The 20,490-nt window shown below is 44.7% G+C and overlaps 1 long non-coding RNA gene across 1 annotated transcript in view; it reads right to left on the bottom strand.

The window, feature by feature from the left end:
* Nucleotides 1-16,504, bottom strand: part of LOC120974803 (uncharacterized) — a 40,822-nt gene extending 24,318 nt beyond the window's left edge. Inside the window, exons 1-2 of the long non-coding RNA XR_012203683.1 lie at nt 16,423-16,504; nt 16,185-16,243 (exon numbers count right to left, since the gene is read on the bottom strand). This is a non-coding gene — a long non-coding RNA (uncharacterized lncRNA). The remainder of the gene's footprint in view (nt 1-16,184; nt 16,244-16,422) is intronic.
* Nucleotides 16,505-20,490: the final 3,986 nt, after the last annotated feature.

Below are 20,490 nucleotides of genomic sequence, written 5' to 3'. Positions count from 1 at the left end.
TGAGGTGGAGAATCAACGTGACCGAAAGATAAAGTTCTTACGATCAGATCGTGGGGGAGAATATTTAAGTCACGAATTTGGTACGCACTTAAGGAAATGTGGAATCGTTTCACAACTCACGCCGCCTGGAACACCTCAGCGTAACGGTGTGTCCGAACGTTGTAATCGCACTCTATTGGATATGGTGCGATCTATGATGTCTCTTACCGATCTACCGCTCTCATTTTGGGGCTATGCTTTAGAGATTGCCGCATTCACTTTAAATAGGGCACTGTCTAAATCCGTTGAGACGACACCGTATGAATTATGGTTTGGGAAGAAACCTAAGCTGTCGTTTCTAAAAGTTTGGGGATGCGATGCTTATGTCAAGAAACTTCAACCTGAAAAGCTCGAAACCAAGTTGGAGAAATGTGTCTTCATAGGATACCCTAAGGAAACCATTGGGTATACCTTCTACCTCAGACCCGAAGGCAAGATCTTTGTTGCCAAGAACGGGTCCTTTCTGGAGAAAGAGTTTCTCTCGAAAGAAATAAGTGGGAGGAAAGTGGAACTTGATGAAATACTACCTCTTGAAGCGGAAAGTAGCGCAGCTCAGGAAAATGTTCCTGTGGTGCATGCACCGACTAGAGAGGAAGTTAATGATGATGATGATCAAGGTACTTCGGATCAAGATCCTACTGAACTTCGTAGGTCCACAAGGACACGTTCCGCGCCAGAGTGGTACGGCAATCCTGTCTTGGAAATCATGTTGTTAGACAACGGTGAACCTTCGAACTATGAAGAAGCAATGGCGGGCCCAGATTCCGACAGATGGCTAGAAGCCATGAAATCCGAGATAGGATCCATGTATGAAAACGAAGTATGGACTTTGACTGACTTGCCCGATGATCGGCGAGCCATAGAAAATAAATGGATCTTTAAGAAGAAGACAGACGCGGATGGTAATGTGACCATCTATAAGGCTCGACTTGTCGCTAAGGGTTATCGACAAGTTCAAGGGGTTGACTACGATGCGACTTTCTCACCCGTAGCGAAGCTGAAGTCCGTCCGAATCATGTTAGCAATTGCCGCATTCTATGATTATGAGATATGGCAAATGGACGTCAAAACGGCATTCCTTAACGGATTTCTTAAGGAAGAATTGTATATGATGCAGCCGGAAGGTTTTGTCGATCCTAAGAATGCTAACAAAGTATGCAAGCTCCAGTGCTCAATCTATGGGCTGGTGCAAGCATCTCGGAGTTGGAACATTCGCTTTGATGAGATGATCAAAGCGTTTGGGTTTACACAGACTTATGGAGAAGCCTGTGTTTACAAGAAAGTGAGTGGGAGCTCTGTAGCATTTCTCATATTATATGTGGATGACATACTGTTGATGGGAAATGATATAGAATTCTTGGAAAGTATAAAGGCCTATTTGAATAAGTGTTTTTCAATGAAGGACCTTGGAGAAGCTGCTTATATATTAGGCATCAAGATCTATAGAGATAGATCAAGACGCCTCATTGGTCTTTCACAGAGTACGTACCTTGACAAGATATTGAAGAAGTTCAATATGGATCAGTCCAAGAAGGGGTTCTTGCCTGTATTGCAAGGTGTGCAATTGAGCACGGCTCAATGCCCGACCACGGCAGAAGATAGAGAAAAGATGAGTGTCGTCCCCTATGCCTCGGCCATATGGTCTATTATGTATGCCATGCTGTGTACCAGACCTGATGTAAACATTGCCGTAAGTTTGGTAGGAAGGTACCAAAGTAATCCCGGCATGGAACACTGGACATCGGTCAAGAATATCCTGAAGTACCTGAAAAGGACTAAGGATATGTTTCTCGTTTTTGGAGGTGACGAAGAGCTCGTCGTAAAGGGTTACGTCGACGCTAGCTTCGACACAGATCTGGATGACTCTAAGTCACAAACCGGATACGTGTATATTTTGAATGGTGGGGCAGTAAGCTGGTGCAGTTGCAAGCAAAGCGTCGTGGCGGGATCGACATGTGAAGCGGAGTACATGGCGGCCTCAGAGGCAGCACAAGAAGCAATTTGGATAAAGGAGTTCATTACCGACCTAGGGGTGATTCCCAATGCGTCGGGCCCGATGACTCTCTTCTGTGACAACACTGGAGCTATTGCCCTTGCTAAGGAGCCCAGGTTTCACAGGAAGACCAGGCATATCAAGCGTCGCTTCAACTCCATTCGTGAAAATATTCAAAATGGAGACATAGATACTTGTAAAGTACATATGGACCTGAATGTAGCAGATCCATTGACTAAACCTCTCCCTAGAGCAAAACATGATCAACACCAGGGCTGTATGGGTGTTCGATTCATCACAATGTAACTAGATTATTGACTCTAGAGCAAGTGGGAGACTATTGGAAATATGCCCTAGAGGCAATAATAAAATGGTTATTATTATATTTCCTTGTTCATGATAATTGTCTATTCTTCATGCTATAATTGTGTTATCCGGAAATCGTAATACATGTGTGAATACATAGACCACAACATGTCCCTAGTGAGCCTCTAGTTGACTAGCTCGTTGATCAACAGATAGTCATGGTTTCCTGACTATGGACATTGGATGTCATTGATAACGGGATCACATCATTAGGAGAATGATGTGATGGACAAGACCCAATCCTAAGCATAGCACAAAGATCGTGTAGTTCGTTTGCTAGAGCTTTTCCAATGTCAAGTATCATTTCCTTAGACCATGAGGTCGTGTAACTCCCGGATGCCGTAGGAGTGCTTTGGGTGTACCAAACGTCACAACGTAACTGGGTGACTATAAAGGTACACTACAGGTATCTCTGAAAGTGTCTGTTGGGTTGACACGGATCGAGATTGGGATTTGTCACTCCGTATGACGGAGAGGTATCTCTGGGCCCACTCGGGAATGCATCATCATAATGAGCTCAAAGTGACCAAGTGGTTGGTCACGGGATCATGCATTACGGTACGAGTAAAGTGACTTGCCGGTAACGAGATTGAACGAGGTATTGGGATACTGACGATCGAATCTTGGGCAAGTAACGTACCGATTGACAAAGGGAATTGTATACGGGATTGATTGAATCCTCGACATCGTGGTTCATCCGATGAGATCATCGTGGAACATGTGGGAGCCAACATGGGTATCCAGATCCCACTGTTGGTTATTGACCGTAGAGTCGTCTCGGTCATGTCTGCATGTCTCCCGAACCCGTAGGGTCTACACACTTAAGGTTCGGTGACGCTAGGGTTGTAGAGATATTAGTATGTGGAAATCCGAAAGTTGTTCGAAGTCCCGGATGAGATCCCGGACGTCACGAGGAGTTCCGGAATGGTCCGGAGGTGAAGAATTATATATAGGAAGTCCAGTTTCGGCCACCTGGAAAGTTTCGGGGGTCACCGGTATTGTACCGGGACCACCGGAAGGGTCCCGGGGGTCCACCGGTTGGGGCCACCTATCCCGGAGGGCTCCATGGGCTGAAGTGGGAGGGGAACCAGCCCCTGGTGGGCTGGTGCAACCCCCTTGGGCCTCCCCCTGCGCCTAGGGTTGGAAACCCTAGGGGAGGGGGGCGCCCCACTTGGCTTGGGGGGCAAGCCACCCCCCTTGGCCGCCCCCCCCTGGAGATTGGATCTCCCAGGGGCCGGCGCCCCCAGGGCCCCTATATATAGTGGAGGGGAGGGAGGGAAGCCACACCACAAGCCCTGGCGCCTCCCTCCCTCCCGTGACACCTCTTCCTCCCCGCTTGCGCTTGGCGAAGCCCTGCCGGGATCCCGCTACTTCCACCACCACGCCGTCGTGCTGCTGGATCTCCATCAACCTCTCCTCCCCCCTTGCTGGATCAAGAAGGAGGAGATTTCGCTGCTCCGTACGTGTGTTGAACGCGGAGGTGTCGTCCATTCGGCGCTCGGTCATCGGTGATTTGGATCACGACGAGTACGACTCCATCAACCCCGTTCACTTGAACGCTTCCGCTCGCGATCTACAAGGGTATGTAGATGCCTTCCTCTCTCTCGTTGCTAGATAACTCCATAGATTGATCTTGGTGATGCGTAGAAAATTTTAAAATTCTGCTATGATCCCCAACAGTGTCATAGTTAGCATTGATGTACTAGTTTTAGAAGTATGCAAAAGATGCACGGATGTCGTAATAGTAAGAAATCTTACCAGGGTATCTCCATAGTAGTTACCGTAGTTCAACACGTGCACTAGTGGCATGCATTGACCATAATGTGGAGGAGTTTTACAATAGATATTGTAATTCTCAAGATCAGTACAAAATCCGACCAGATGAGTTTTCTCCTTATAAGTTAACTCAGAGCCATCGGTGTAGTAGGTTCTGTCTACCATGTTCCGCACATTGTTTAAACAATTAAAATAAGCTGTCAATGAAAATAAGCTGTCAACTATTTTGAAATGAACAATATAAATTAGCTAATAACTATGTTTGAGAAACTCACATAGCGGTAGAATTGGAGGCGTATCAACAAGGACCCAAATGTCCATATTGTCTTGCTCGATGTCAGGATCACCAAGATCCATGGTGACAAGCATACCCTCATCAAAACCATACATCTTGCAAAATGCTTCCCAATTTTTGCAACCAAAATGGGTTACACTATCTGAATTATACAGATTTACTTCAAAATCTATATCATGATGGGTCCTTAGATGAATTTTCTTTGTTTCCATACTTTCATGGTCTTCAAAACCCATCCTCTCCAAGACGTAGCGTCTTGCATGGCATGGGATAAGCTAATCGAATTGTAAAAGATGAAAAGTACACGTTGAAATAGTTGAAGTCGTGCTTAATTACGAAAAAATAACCCTTGTCGTCGTTGCGTACCGTTTCAACATCGAAGGTCTCCTCCAGCTTAATACTGAAGCGCCGATCTTCGTCCAGATGAGGCCTGTCGCACTGACCTCGGTCGTCGTGGCACCAGTCGCACTCCCCCGGGAGACTTTCTTCGTCCGAGTACGACATTTCCTATGTTCATAATTCAAATATTAAACGTCTACAATTAAATATATGTACTAAAAAACCTAAGTTAGATCATTATTATTCACCACGGGTTGACTATCGGTTTGTCGAGTCTTTTCTTGAAAACTCTCAGCTCACGTGGTGTACACATTTGACCGTTGGTGATGGTCGCTCCTCCATTTGTCCCCGGGTGCATTACACCAAAATGTCTAGCACACGGGAACAAAGGAGAAGCGACCCCCACGACAACAGTCGGGATTCTTCGTCCTCTCTTATATATATATGGTGGAACTCTCCCTCACTGATTCCTCTCTGACATTTGCGACCGTCAGGGCTGGTAGCTCCTCCTTTCGTTCTCGAGTGCATTACACCAAATTGTCTAGCACACGGGAACGAAGGAGAAGCTACCCCCACGACAACAGTCGGGATTCTTCGTCCTCTCATATATGGTGGAGACTCGCCAGACTTAAAGTCAACCCGAAATATCGTTTAATTATCTTTCTAAATGAGGATTTGGCTGGTCTCACCTCGATGTCGGAGGGGGCGGTGACGGGGACGACGGCGGGGATGATGGAGGGGCCGGGGGCTCCTAGATTTATGCGAAAAGAAAAACCCTATAAGCTATCAACTAATCATATGCAGACGCCTTGCATAGTGCTCTCCAATTTTAGTATTCAAAGTAGGAGTAGTTTTCCACTTTGAGCATTCAATAAGCAAAATCAAATCACAAAATAAAGTAGTATTCAAATTAGGATGCATTCAATTATAAGCAAAACTACATCATCTCCATGCGTCCGTACATCGTCGAATATTATCACTAATACACCTCGAATACTATCATACATATAGCATCGCTAGTACAGCTAGAACCATAGCGCCCGACGGGTATCGGCGCGGGCGGTGGACACCCAAAGGGACGGAACCATCACAGGACCATAACTCCAGTGAGATCCCTGAAGAACCTGCCAGGTATTGTCAAACCTGCCCTCCAATGCAACCATGTAGCGATGGACGTGCTGGTCCTCCTCGCTGACACGGTGACGTACCACCTCCGCGGTGTCCGGAAGCCTCGGCACCGTCACTGGCCCACGCGACCGCCACCAAACAAGGATCGGGTCAACGACGGGCTGGCTCCTCACCAACCTATGCCCACCGGAAGGTAGCACCTCCCAAAACCAGCCCGGCGGAGCCCACTCCCGGACATGGCCGCTCTGATCAAGCCGGCCTCCTCCACCGAGTCGACGACGAGGATGCGGGATACGCATCGTCAACGTCGATGCGGGAATAAATGCTTTAACTAAAAAAACAAACTAGTTCTATTAATTTCCTTGCTAAAAATAAACTACTTCTATAGTAAAATAAACTAGTTTTGTTAAATCAACTAGTTCAACTACTAATTAAGCACTTACTATAAATAAAATAAAGTAGTACTTACTAAAAATAAACTACTTCTATATATAGTAAAATAAAGTAGTTTTATTAATTAATCAACTAGTTCAACTAAAAATAAACTAACTTTAAATGCACTAACAGTAGAACTAATAACCTAAAATGCACTAAATCAACTAACCTTAAATGTAACTTTTGCAACACAATTTTTTCCTCTCCTCTTCTAACCATAAACATTGAACAAAAATAAAACTATACAGCCTCAAAATGCTATGAACAAAAAAAACTATGAACACATACACATACATCCATCCACATACATGCATATCCATCCATACATACATACAAAAATAGGGGCGGCGGCAGCCGCGGCAGCGCATGGATCGGGATGGGAAGGGGCTCACTGGGGGCTCGAGGCAGGATGGCGACGAGGCCGGTGACGAGGACGACGACGAGGCCGGCGACGATGACGGCGACGAGGACGGCGGGCTCGTGGGGGAGGGGTTACGCGCGCGGCGAGCGCTCGGGGAGGAGCGGCTCGGGGGCGGCGACAGCGAGGACGACGTCGACGGCGGGTCAGGGGCGGGGCGATGGCGTCGGGGCAGGGGATCGGGGCGGTGACGACAACGACGACGAGGAACGGCCTGGCGGCGTCGTGGGGAATGGGAGCAGTTGGCGAAATTTTCACAAGTGCTACCTTATATAGCAAAACCAATGGTACCGGTTCGTGGCACCAACCGGTACCAATGCCCACCTATGGTCCCGGTTAGTGCCACGAACCGGGACCAAAGGTCTCTTTTCGGCAGCCCAAAGGGCGGGAAACTGAGGCGTATGGTCCCGGTTGGTGGCACGAACTGGGACCATAGGTGGGCATTGGTACCGGTTGGTGCCACGAACCTGTACGAATGCCCACCTATGGTCCCAGTTGGTGGCATGAACCGGGACCATAGGCCTTGTGCTGGCACAGTGCGGTGGGAAGTTTAGTCCCACCTCGCTAGTTGAGAGGGGCTCGGAGTGGTTTATAAGCTTTGCTGCCACCACCCTCTCGAGCTCCTCTCTATTACAGGCTTATGGGCCTAATCTCTACTTTGCCATGCCTGTTGGGCCTATTGGGCCTTCTGCGGGCCTGAATCCTAGCCCATTGTAGGGTTTCTAGTCGTATTCAGGCCGTGGAGGTCTAGTAGGTGGCATTTTTTCCTTTTTTTATTTTAATTTTTTTTATTTCTACTTAAAACTAAATACTAATAGTTTTTTAGTGATTTCTTTTTTTCTTTTGGCTCACAAAAATTATAAACTTTCTGTTAGTGCCATTAGTTTTAAAATTTATTTTTTAAATGTATGTGAATCACTAGTTTTATGAATAAATTTACTATAAAAATAGATTTTTGAGTGATTCCATTTCCTGCTATTTAATATTAATATGTTTTATCATTATACTCAATTTGGTAATTTTAGGTTATTTTAAATATCTATTTTAATCAAAACCAGATTTTGTTAATTTTTTTGCTATTAAATTCTTTTTGCTATTAATGTTTTGAACAAAAAAATACTTTGTTAATATAAGTTGCATAAAATTTATATAATTTTAGTTTCAAAAATACTAGAGGTTTATATAAGCTTTTTAGTTGATTCCTTTTGCTATTATAGTTTTATAAAAGCTTTTTAGTTGATTCTTTTTGCTATTGAAGAATATTATAGTTTTATTTTAGTTCATCATAACAGAATATTTTAATTGATTTTAGTTTTTTAGTTGATCATAACAAATATTATAGTTTTATGCATTTTATTATTTTTCATGCATTTACTGCTTTTTTGAGCTATAAGACCCGGAAATTGAAAAGCATTTCAAATGAACCTCGAAAAGGTTGAAAATTGGCATGGTATCATCATTTGACCCACATAGCATGTGCAAGGAAGTTGAGAGGGTCCCGACAAAAGGTGGATGCACTTCTTGTACAAAACGGACAATCTCTTTCAAAGTATCAGGACTTCATACGGAAACTCGTCTGTTACAAAGGGATTTCATTTTTTAAAACTTATTTGAACTCCTGACTTTTTGTGTGTTCAAAATGCACCATTCAAAGCCACATCATCATTTTTCAATCCTTTCTGACTTCATTTGTTATTTTTCATGCATTTACTAATTATTTTGAGCTATAAGACCCTAAAATTTAAAAGCATTTCAAATGAACTCTGAAAAGGTTGAAAGTTGGCATGGTATCATCATTTCACCCACATAGCATGTGCAAGAAAGTTGAGAGGGTACCGGCAAAAGGTGGATGCACTTCTTGTACAAAACGGACAATCTCTTTCGAAGTATCAGGATTTCATACGGAAACTCGTCTGTTACAAAGGGATTTCATTTTTTAAAACTTATTTGAACTCCTGACTTTTTGTGTGTTGAAAATGCACCATTCAAAGCCACATCATGAATTTTCAGTCCTTTCTGACTTCATTTGTTATTTTTCATGCATTTACTAATTATTTTGAGCTATAAGACCGTAAAATTGAAAAGCATTTCAAATGAACTCTGAAAAGGTTGAAAGTTGGCATGGTATCATCATTTCCTCCACATAGCATGTGCAAGAAAGTTGAGAGGGTCCCGGCAAAAGGTGGATGCACTTCGTGTACAAAACGAACAATCTCTTTCAAAGTATCAGGATTTCATACGGAAACTCGTCTGTTACAAAGGGATTTCATTTTTTTAAACTTATTTGAACTCCTGACTTTTTGTGTGTTCAAAATGCACCATTCAAAGCCACATCATCAATTTTCAATCCTTTCTGACTTCATTTGTTATTTTTCATGCATTTACTAATTATTTTGAGCTATAAGACCCTAAAATTTAAAAGCATTTCAAATGAACTCTGAAAAGGTTGAAAGTTGGCATGGTATCATCATTTCACCCACATAGCATGTGCAAGAAAGTTGAGAGGGTCCCGGCAAAAGGTGGATGCACTTCTTGTACAAAACGGACAATCTCTTTCGAAGCATCAGGATTTCATACGGAAACTCGTCTGTTACAAAGGGATTTCATTTTTTAAAACTTATTTGAACTCCTGACTTTTTGTGTGTTGAAAATGCACCATTCAAAGCCACATCATGAATTTTCAATCCTTTCTGACTTCATTTGTTATTTTTCATGCATTTACTAATTATTTTGAGCTATAAGACCCTAAAATTGAAAAGCATTTCAAATGAAGTCTGAAAAGGTTGAAAGTTGGCATGGTATCATCATTTCCTCCACATAGCATGTGCAAGAAAGTTGAGAGGGTCCCGGCAAAAGGTGGATGCACTTCGTGTACAAAACGGACAATCTCTTTCAAAGTATCAAGATTTCATACGGAAACTCGTCTGTTACAAAGGGATTTCATTTTCTTGAACTTATTTGAACTCCAGACTTTTTGTGTGTTCAAAATGAACCATTCAAAGCAGAGACTGATTTTGAATGGTGCATATTGAACACACAAAAAGTCTGTAAAGACCGCCAACCCCAACATAAAAAAATGAGCATAGATGCGCCTATAGAGAGAATTCAACCTAAATTCATAATAAATTTCTATGAATTTCAGAGAAATTCACTCTGAATTTAGGTCAAATTCCATGTATAAGGGCATCTATTTTCATTTTGAGAGGAGCTCAACAAGGCAGAGAGGGACGGGCTTATAAACCGGTGTGAGCACCCTTCGGTTGGCGAGGTGGGACTAAACTCTGATCGCAACGAGGACCAACCCTTTAGTCCCGGTTTGTGGCACAAACCGGGACTAATGGTCATGGGCCAGGGGCGAGTCGCATTGGTCCCGGTTCGTGCGTGGAACCGGGACCAAAAGGTCCAGACGAACCGGGACCAATGGCCCGCGTGGCCCGGCCGGCCCCCTGGGCTCACGAACCGGGACTAATGCACCCCATGGGTCCCAGTTCATGCAGAACCGGGACTAATGGGCTGGCCAGGCCTGAACGAAAGCCCTGTTTTCTACTAGTGAATAACACTGTTTGTTAGTTTTCAAGAAAGTTTATGATCTATACTTTAACATGTGAATAGTTTGTTACTTGATCATGCAAAGTTCTATGAGTTGAGCTACTGTTATGACATATAATGATGCTAGAAAAGGTGATTGAAATTATCATTGATCAAACTTTTGCACCTGCTAGCATTCACACTTCATAAATTCTTTCTTTTATCATTTACCTACTCGAGGACGAGCAGGAATTAAACTTGGGGATGCTGATACATCTCCAACATATCTATAATTTATGAAGTATTCATGCTATTATATTATCCATCTTATCGGACCGCATACATCAGTATGTATTATTTCCAATAAGTCAGTTGCTCGCTCCATTGTTCCGGAAAACGGAGTCTTAGTCATCTTGCCCATGAGGCATGGTACGCAAGCATCAAGTGATTCATAATCAAGTGATTCCAAAAACCCATCAGCATGGAGTTTCTTCATGCGCTTTACACCAATATGACCTAAACGGCAGTGCCACAAATAAGTTGCACTATCATTATCAACTTTGCATCTTTTGGCATCAATATTATGAATATGTGTATCACTACGATCGAGATTCAATAAACCATTCACCTTGGGTGTATGACCACAGAAGGTTTTATTTATGTAAATAGAATAACAATTATTCTTTGACTTAAGTGAATAACCGTATTGCAATAAACATGATCCAATCATATTATGCTCAATGCAAACACCAAATAACATTTATTTTAGGTTCAACACTATTCCTGAAGGTAAAGGGAGTGTGCGATGGTGATCTTATCAACCTTGGAATCTCTTCCAACACACATCGTCACCTTGCCCTCAACTAGTCTTTGTTCATTTTGTAACTCCTGTTTTTAGTTACTAATCATAGCAACTGAACCAGTATCAAATACCCAGGGGCTACTATGAACACTAGTAAAGTACACATCAATAACAAGTATATCATATATACTTTTGTTCAATTTGCCATCCTTCTTATTCGCCAAGTATTTGGGGCAGTTCCGCTTCGAGTGACCATTTCCTTTGTAGTAGAAGCACTCAGTTTCAGGCTTGGGTCTAGCTTTGGGCTTCTTCATGGGAGTGGCAACTTGCTTGCCATTCTTCTTGAAGTTCCCTTTCTTTCCCTTGCCCTTTTACTTGAAACTAGTGGTCTTGTCAACCATCAACATTTGATGCTTTTCTTGATTTCTACCTTCGTCGATTTTAGCATCACGAAGAGCTCGGGAATCATTTTCGTTATCCCTTGCATATTATAGTTCATCACGAAGTTCTAGTAAATTGGTGATAGTGGCTAGAGAACTCTGTCAATCACTATTTTATCTGGAAGATTAACTCCCACTTGATTCAAGCGATTGTAGTACTCAGACAATCTGAGCACATGCTCACTGGTTGAGCTATTCTCCTCCATCTTGTAGGCAAAGTACTGTTAGAGGTCTCATACCTCTTGACACGGGCATGAGTATGAAATACCAATTTCAACTCTTGGAACATCTTATATGCTCCGTGGTGTTCAAAACCTTTTTGAAGTCCCGGTTCTAAGCCGTAAAGCATGGTGCACTAAACTATCAAGTAGTCATCATACCGAGCTTGTCAAAACGTTCATAACGTCTGCATCTGCTCCTGCAATAGTTCTGTCACCTAGCGATGCATCACGGACATAATTTTTCTGTGCAGCAATGAGGAAAATCCTCAGATCACGGACCAAGTCCGCATCATTGCTATTATCATCTTTCAACTTATATTTCTCTAGGAACATATAAAAATAAATGGGGAGCTACATCGTGAGCTATTGATCTACAACATAGATATGCTAATACTACCAGGACTAAGTTCATGATAAATTAAAGTTCAATAAATCATATTACTTAAGAACTCCCACTTAGATAGACATCCCTCTAGTCATCTAAACGATCACGTGATCCAAATTAACTAAACCATGTCCGATCATCATGTGAGATGGAGTAGTTTTCAATGGTGAACATCACTATGTTGATCATATCTACTATATGATTCACGCTCGACCTTTTGGTCTCAAGTGTTCCGAGGTCATATCTTCATATGCTAGGCTCATCAAGTTTAACCCGAGTATATTCTACATGTGCAAAACTGGCTTGCACCCGTTGTATGTGAACGTAGAGCTTATCACACCCGATCATCACGTGGTGTCTCAGCACGAAGAACTGTCACAACGGTGCATACTCAGGGAGAATACTTATACCTTGAAATTTAGTGAGAGATCATCTTATAATGCTACCGCTGAACTAAGCAAAATAAGATGCATAAAGGATAAACATCACATGCAATCAATATAAGTGATATGATATCGCCATCATCATCTTGTGCCTTTGATCTCCATCTCCAAAGCACCGGCATGATCACCATCGTCACCGGCTTGACACGTTGATCTCCATCGAAGCATCGTTGTTGTCTCGCCATCTATTGCTTCTACGACTATCGCTACCGCTTAGTGATAAAGTAAAGCAATTACATGGCGATTGCATTTCATACAATAAAGCGACAACCATATGGCTCCTGCCAGTTGCCGATAACTCTGTTAGAAAGCATGATCATCTCATACAATAAAATTTAGCATCATGTCTTGACCATATCAGATCACAACATGCCCTGCAAAAACAAGTTAGACGTCCTCTACTTTGTTGTTGCAAGTTTTATGTGGCTGCTACGGGCTGAGCAAGAACGGTTCTTACCTACGCATCAAAACCACAACGATTTTTCGTCAAGTATGTGCTGTTTTAACCTTCAACAAGGACCGGGCGTAGTCACACTCGATTCAACTGAAGTTGGAGAAACTGACACCCGCCAGCCACCTGTGTGCGAAGCACGTCGGTAGAACCAGTCTCGTGTAAGCGTACGCGTAATGTCGGTCCGGGCCGCTTCATCCAACAATACCGCCGAATCAAAGTATGACATGCTGGTAAGCAGTGTGACTATTATCACCCACAACTCACTTGTGTTCTACTCGTGCATATAACATCTACGCATAGACCTGGCTCTGATGCCACTGTTGGGGAACGTAGTAATTTCAAAAAATATTCCTACGCACACGCAAGATCATGGTGATGCATAGCAACGAGAGGGGAGACTGTTGTCTACATACCCTCGTAGACCGTAAGCGGAAGCGTTTATCAACGCGGTTGATGTAGTCGTACACCTTCATGATCCGTCCCGATCAAGTACCGAACGTACGGCACCTCCGCGTTCAGCACACGTTCAGCTCGATGACGTCCTCGCCTTCTTGATCCAGCAAGGGGGGCGAAGTAGTAGATGAGTTCCGGCAACACGACGGCGTGGTGACGGTGTTGGTGAAGAACAATCTCCGCAGGGCTTCGCCTAAGCACTACGAAAACTATGACGGAGGATAAACTAGAGGGGACGGGGTTGCCGGCACACGGCTTGGTGTTTCTTGATGTGTCTTTGGTGCTAGCCATGCCCCTCTATTTATATGTTGAGCCCTGGGGTCGAAACTTGGAGTAAAAGCCTCCTCAAAGTCGGTTTTGCCCGAAAGGCAAGAGTCCTTCTCGGACTCCAGGGCTAGTTGCCAGGGTTCCCGGCGTCTAGCCCCTAGACGCCAGGGTTCCTGGCGTCTAGCCTCTGGTCTCCGCAAAACTTCCTTTTGCACTTTCCAAAACCTCGTGGGCTTTCCCCTTTGGCCCAAATAAAGTGTTCTCGCACCCAAACATTTCGGGAGACATCCGGAACTCCTTCCGGTGAATTCCGGAACCCTTCCGAAGATCAAACACTACTATCCCATATATCAATCTTTACCTCTGGACCATTCCGGAGTTCCTTGTCATGTCCGTGATCTCATCCAGGACTCCGAACAACATTCGGTCACCAACATACATAACTCATATAATACTATATCGTCAACGAACGTTAAGCGTGCGGACCCTACGGGTTCGAGAACTATGTAGACATGACCGAGACACCTCTCTGGTCAATAACCAATAGCGGAACCTGGATGCCCATATTGGCTCCTACATATTCTACGAAGATCTTTATCGGTCGAACCGCATAACAACATACGTTGTTCCCTTTGTCAGCGGTATGTTACTTGCCCGAGATTCGATCGTCGGTATCTCAATACCTAGTTCAATCTCTTTACCGGCAAGTCTCTTTACTTGTTCCGTAATGCATCATCCCGCAACTAACTCATGAGTCACATTGCTTGCAAGGCTTATAGTGATGTGCATTACCGAGAGGGCCCAGAGATACCTCTCCGACAATCGGAGTGACAAATCCTAATCTTGATCTATGCCAACTCAACAAACACCGTCGAAGACACCTGTAGAGCACCTTTATAATCACCCAGTTACGTTGTGACGTTTGGCAGCACACAAAGTGTTCCTCCGGTATTCGGGAGTTGCATAATCTCATAGTCATAGGAACATGTATAAGTCATGAAGAAAGCAATAGCAACATATTAAACGATCAAATGCTAAGCTACCGGAATGGGTCAAGTCAATCACATCATTCTCTAATGATGTGATCCCGTTAATCAAATGACAACTCATGTCTATGGTTAGGAAACATAACCATCTTTGATTCAACGAGCTAGTCAAGTAGAGGCATACTAGTGACACTCTGTTTGTCTATGTATTCACACATGTACTAAGTTTCGTCGACCTCCCAGGCATGAAACCAAACTGATTTTTGGTCACGCTTGTCATTCTTCTTAAGCGGTGCTCAATGACTGTCTCCCATAGCTTCATTGTATGGCTCATCATCTTAATTCCATGGTAATTAGTACAACTCTGAACATCCCCTTTGTTCTTAAAAATTGGTACTAATATACTCCGTCTCCATTCTTCTGGCATCTTGTTTGCCCGAAAAATGAGGTTGAAAAGCTTGGTTAGCCATACTATCGCTATGTCCCCGAGACCTTTCCACACCTCAATGGGGATACAATCAGGGCCCATCACCTTGCCTCCTTTCATCCTTTTTAAAGTCTCCTTGACCTCAGACTCCTGGATTCGCCGCATAAAACGCATGCTGGTCTCATCAAAGGAGTCGTCCAGTTCAATGGTAGAACTCTTATTCTCCCCATTGAACAGCTTGTCGAAGTACTCCCGCCATCTATGCTTAATCTCCTCATCCTTCACTAAGAGTTGGCCTGCTCCGTCCTTGATGCATTTGACTTGGCCAATATCCCTCATCTTCCTCTCTCGGATCTTGGCCATCTTATAGATGTCCCTTTCGCCTTCCTTCGTGCCTAACCGTTGGTAGAGGTCCTCATATGCCCGACCCCTTGCTTCACCAACAGCTCGCTTTGCAGCCTTCTTCGCCATCTTGTACTTCTCTATGTTGCCTGCACTCCTATCTAGGTATAGGCGTCTGAAGCAATCTTTCTTCTCTTTAATCGCCTTCTGGACATCATCATTCCACCACCAGGTATCCTTATCTCCGCTTATCCTTCCCCTGGACACTCCAAGCTCCTCCGAGGCCACCTTACGAATCCAAGTCGCCATCTTCATCCACACATTGTCTGCATCCCCTCCTTCCTCCCAAGGGCCCTCCTTAATGACCCTCTCCTTGAACGCCTGAGCTACCTCCCCCTTGAGCTTCCACCACCTCGTTCTAGCGACTTTGGCACGCTTATCCCGCTGGACACGAATCTGAAAGCGGAAGTCAGCAACCACACCAGCTTATGCTGGGGTACAACACTCTCTCCAGGTATCACCTTATAGTCTAGGCACGCACGCCTATCTTCTCTTCTCGAGAGGATGAAATCAATCTGGCTAGAGTGTTGGCCACTACTAAAAGTCACCAGATGTGATTCTCTCAATCTGGCTAGAGTGTTGGCCACAACTGGGCAATTTGCTTCCCTCAGCCACTCAAAGTTCCTTGGATCAACAATTAGATCATCTGTGTGTGCAATGAAAACAAAACAAGATACTGCTAAATCAGTTATCTGCTACAACGAAACCATGAACATAAGTTGCTTGTTGCAGGAAGACTAATGCCTGAATCTGTTGCTGTTGCTGTTGTTTATTTACTTCTGAAGCAGGAAGTACAAAAAAAAAAGGGCCAAAAGATGACTTAACTGTAGCCAAACATGGTGCCTCGCTCACAGACCATCACATTTTGATTTCCAGCAAGTCTAATTTTCTCCGCAGAGTTGGCCATAACCTGTTAAGGTATAGCCATACAGGATCACTTCAACAAATGTGCAACTTAACTAGATGCTGGGCGCAACATTTTCCATTGAAAAAACATCTAGTCCCTCCGTTCCTAAATATAAGTCTTTTTAAAGATTTCAAATAGACTATAACATACGGATGTATATAGACATATTTTAGAATGTAGATTCACTCATTTTGCTTCGTATGTAGTCCGTTGTTGGTATCTTTAAAAAGACTTATATTTGGGAACGGAGGGAGTAGTTAAGTAGCACAAGCATGTAATTGGTATTTGGATGCAGAAAGCTCCGTCTTGAACAATGGCTAGCCGCAGAACAGTAACAGACTAAACTGGAACTGACAGTTTGTTTTACAGTTAGACATCATGTTGGTTTCTAATGTTGGATTAATAAAGAGTAGAATAAAAGGTCCTAACAACCGCAATTAGCTTCAACTTTGCCTGACCACTGAATCTCATAGAGAAATAAATCACATGATGTGAAACTTTGGGGCGCGGTGATCGCGGGCAAGGCCGGCATGGGCGGTTCCGTGACCTGGGGAGCGGTGAGGGCGGGCACGGCCGGCATCGGCGGCGCTGTGACCTACGGTGTAGTGAGCGCGGGCACGGCTGGCACTGGTGGCATTGTAGCCAAGGAAAGCATGGTGCCAACGAGCCCTGGCTGGACGAACGTGCTCCCCGACGCGCGGCATTTCCGAGCGAGAGCGCACGGAGCGAGCAACGAAACCATTGCCACCGTTTGGCGGCTTCCTTAACTTCTTCCACTTTTAAGTCTCGCCTTGTTGCGGTCCGTCGTGTCTCTCTGCTCGTGACGCCTCTGCCGGCGCCGTACAGCCATTGAGAAGGCGAGGTTGCTGACACTTGAGAGGGTGCTGACCGATGGGCGCGGAGGTGGAAGTGGTGGCGAGGGCGGCGGGCAAGAAGAGGGCGTCCAAGACACGCTGTGGCACCTGCTCCAGCTCGACAATCTCGACGACGTCTTTGTGTTCGCTGTGGCGGCCAATAAGCTGCCATGGCCGGAGCCCGAGACCGCGACGACGACAGACAAAGTTTCAGTGCAGGACTGGTTGTCAGCTTGCTTGGTGCAGACAACAGGAATCATACAGGCATATTTGCGCAGGATAGCATGACCAGGAGATTGCTTTGGGTGTGATTAGTTTGGTCGTTGGCCAGATTAAGCCAAGCGACTTGTGTTTGGCGTTGGTGATGGATGGTCAGGCCAGTTTGATTCATGCCGCGGCCATATTTCAGAAGTGGAATCCCACTTATTCCCAGATAACATAACCCACATAAATTCTACTGGAGTGTTGCCTATCACCCACCAAAATGTGTTGGGATTAGGTGGGCTGTGGTGGGACACCCACTAGCAGTCCCACCTGCAGCCTGAGTCTGTTGCCATAGATACTTATATTAGGCGACGTTGAACGAGATATTAAAGCAGATTCATGCTTGATCCTGTAGTACATGCATATATCAGCAACTCTTCCAACAGCTTCACACTGATTTATATATATAGTTAGAAAGCATCTTTGCCTTACACTTCAGAGAGAGCAAAGGACATACAAAGGGCAGAATAAACGCATGTAGCAGTACAACATGATAGCAGCTTCATCGACCTACCTCCATGAAAACACCATCGACATCTTCCGACGAGGCGTCCATTCTTCCGCCCTGCAGATCTGATCTGTCTCCGGTTTCTGCTTGGCGAGGATCCGCAAGCTGACAGTGCGCGGAGGCGGAGTCCGGAGATGTATCCCAGGACGGACGGGGTGGGGCGGCTCACCTAGATGCCGCGGGTGAGCGCCCGCTGGGCGTCAGGGGGGGGTGGAGCTCGGGGACGGCGGCGATGGCGGATCGAGCGTGAGGGCTCTAGTGGGCTGGGTGGGCTGCGCGAAACGGCAAGCAGGCCTCTTTCTCTCCCTCTGTCGTTTCTTTTTCTATTTAATTAAAATAAACAGAAAGCTAAAAGGAAAAGAACATAGGTAAAGAAGAAAATTTGATGCAGTGTGATAGTTTTACCTCTCTTGATAAAAAATGTGTGAACCAGGCAAATGGAATGGGACTTGTTTGAAAGTTTAAATTCAAACCCATTTGATGGGTTTGAACCAGGGCTAGAAGTGGAGAGTGTCCAAAAAACATGAATTTTTTTGAGGAGCGTAGGAAAATGATAAAAAAAAGATCGGGCAAAGTTTGGAGAACAAACTTATTGTAGAGAAAAGCATGAGATTTTTGAAAGATGCAAAAGGACAATTGAAAACAAAAATGGTTAATGAGATTGGTATCTCTGATTGCAAAAAAGAATTTTAGAATCACAAGTGACATAATTTTAGGTGAATTATAAAGTTTTACACAAAAAATCCATAAATTATCCAACCCAAATTATATTACAATCCAAAATATAATGTGAAAGGCTAGGGTTTACGTTGGGGTTTGTTACAAGACCTGCTGCCTATACCCAATGGAGCAAACAGTAGGCCCCGCCACCACCGCACGGGGTGGCGCACATAGGGCAAGGGCATTGGGCGACGGACGAGGTGGCCTCGAGCACGCCATCGGCCCATGCGTCGGCGACCCTCCTGCTCTGTTGCCAGGTCCACGCGCGGCGGGGGGGGGGGGGGGGGGGGGTCCTTGCTTTCCGGCTCTGGGTTTCAGCCACTTTTGGTGTGTTGTCGGTGCTCGGTAGGAGGTCATTGGGGAAGTTGGCTCTCGGTTTGTTTGAGTCGGAGTCATGTTTCTCCCTTCGTCCCATTTGGTATTACCTTTGACGGGGTGCGGTCATGTCATGCCGCCTAACGGAGTGCCCCACCAAGAGACGGTTGTAAAGTAGCCATTGCCATCATATTCCATAAAAAACACATGTCTTTTGCTTACCTGGCCTTCCGTGGTTCGATTTATGTCCTGTTGCTAATAGACAGAGCCTCGTTAGTGTATAACGGTCATGTCATAGGTACTTTCCCTTCGTGCATACCATAGCCGATCAGGGATACATCGTTTTGAATAGATCAAGCCCACCGTGTCGTGGTTATGATGATGACCAATGGTGATAGCGCAGACGGAGCACCCGTTACATGACATAAAAACTAGAGAGACCCTCCCATGTAGTGAGATCCTAGACACGTATCAATGATCACGCTAATGACTTATGGTGCGAACCCGGCACAACCGACGAGGGCATGTCCGGGTCCGGCTAGGAAGGGCGGTCAGGCCTCTGTCGAAACCAAAAGGCCGGGTAGCTGAGCCATAGCCGTGCGGAAGACCGAAAAAGAGCATCGGCACGAGAGGCGTTGCCCGTCTCATCCTACGCCCGGCTCTAAGCAAGATACACCAAGAGGCAACCAAATCAGGGTAGGATACAATAAGCAGGCTCTCCTAGACAATTCATAATATGAACATTTTTAAACGTGATGTCTATATCTTGCTTAACTTCCTGTTTGCATTTGGTCTTTGTGTCAATGATGCAAACAGTCATCTACTCCCTCCGTTCCTAAATATTTGTCTTTCTAGAGAATTCAAATGGTCACCACATACGGATGTATATAGACATATTTTAGAGTGTAGATTCACTCATTTTGTTCCGGATGTAGTCACCATTTAAAACCTCTAGAAAGACAAATATTTAGGAACGGAGGGAGTAGTTACTATAGTTAATGCGACACCCATAGCAAAACTAAATGAGTGGCTGAAGAATGGCAGTTGATGTAACCGAATTAAGGGAACACCTGGTCGTGCAAAGCAGGTGATGAAACATCAAGGTGACAATCGGAGGTCTGAACGACAATTTGAAGTGGGGGAGGGGGCGGGTATGGTTTTCTTTAAACTACAACCTTGCATCCTGACTTCAGTGGCAGCTCGTACCAACCACAAGTTATCATTCAAATACTTCAGGCCTCTCTCACTGTGGCTCAAACCAACGAAGTGGCTTATCATCTCCAATTACTTGAAGGCTTGACGGTATTCCCAGTGTTCCACATATC

This window comes from Aegilops tauschii, chromosome 2 (assembly GCF_002575655.3).
Source record: "Aegilops tauschii subsp. strangulata cultivar AL8/78 chromosome 2, Aet v6.0, whole genome shotgun sequence".
Taxonomy (NCBI): Eukaryota; Viridiplantae; Streptophyta; class Magnoliopsida; order Poales; family Poaceae; genus Aegilops; species Aegilops tauschii.
Note: the sequence above shows the minus strand (reverse complement) of the source record. Positions and strands in the feature narration are given on the sequence as shown.